Genomic DNA, 1,087 nt, shown 5'->3' with positions numbered 1-1,087 from the left:
CACTCTGCATGGGATTCTCCAGGCAAGAATACTGGAGTGGGTTGCCATTTTCTACTCCAAGAGGTCTTCCCAACCCAGGAATTGAACCCACGTATCCTGCATTGGCAGGTGGATTCTTTACCACTGTGCTACCTGGGAAGCCCAAGTGGGGCTCAGAGCCTGCTGCAAATCCATTTGGCATTCCTTTTCTCCTAATACCAGCCATAGCCCACACTGTATCTCAGGGCATTAAAAGATTTTCACATGTCAGAGTTCCCTGGTGGCTCAGACGGTAAAGCGTCTGCCTATAATGCAGGAGACCTGGGTTCGATCCCTGGGTTGGGAAGATCCCCTGGAGAAGGAAATGGCAACCCACTCCACTACTCTTGCCTGGAAAATCCCATGCACAGAGGAGCCTGGTAGGCTATAGTTCATGGGGTCGCAAAGAGTCAGACACAATTGAACAACTTCACTTTTACATTTCAGAAGCAATTGGGAAAGAACAGATTTCATTGAAAGCATGCTCATTGTGGATTTAAAATTATAGCTATGTGGATCCTGGGGCAGAGAAAAGAGCAAGAGTCATCTTGTGACAGAAACAGGTATAGTTATCCCTTGCTAACCTTTTGTTTTCTATAGTCATAGAATTCCTGAGGTAGATGGGCATTTGGCCCCCTGGAATAAAGTCTCTTTTTCCCAGCCATTTTGCATTTAGGTGTAGCCATTTTTTAAAAAATTCTTGCCTGAGGGCTCTTAATAGAAGTAATGTGTGGATCTTATGATAAATATCCCTAAAGGGAGAGAGTGGACTTCTCTCCCTTCTTCTCCTTCCACCTGCTACCTGCAGAGTGGCAAGATGGCTGGAGCTTAAGCAGCATTCTTAGACCATGGGGTGACCTTATGAAGAAAGGTCATTAAGCTAGGAGGCATGAGATCCCTGCAGGCTTCAGGGAGCACAGCCTTGCTAATAGCATGGAACTTCCCTTCTCCAGACATACAACAGAGACATAAACTATCTCGTTCTGAGTTTTAGTGTTACTTTAAACCAACTTTCCTCCCAATATATCATCCAACACATTTTTTACAGTGCCTCAGCTAGAAATGTTTC

At 45.1% G+C, this 1,087-nt stretch overlaps 1 non-coding gene across 1 annotated transcript; it reads left to right on the top strand.

The window, feature by feature from the left end:
• The first annotated feature begins 253 nt into the window (after positions 1-253).
• Positions 254-325, top strand: TRNAY-AUA. Its single transcript has one exon. It is a non-coding gene; the product is annotated as a tRNA-Tyr (tRNA).
• The last annotated feature ends 762 nt before the right edge of the window (positions 326-1,087 follow it).

Source organism: Bubalus bubalis, chromosome 17 (assembly GCF_019923935.1).
Source record: "Bubalus bubalis isolate 160015118507 breed Murrah chromosome 17, NDDB_SH_1, whole genome shotgun sequence".
In the NCBI taxonomy this organism is placed as follows: domain Eukaryota; kingdom Metazoa; phylum Chordata; class Mammalia; order Artiodactyla; family Bovidae; genus Bubalus; species Bubalus bubalis.
The sequence above is the reverse complement of the archived record's forward strand: the minus strand, read 5'-3'. Positions and strand labels throughout refer to the sequence as shown.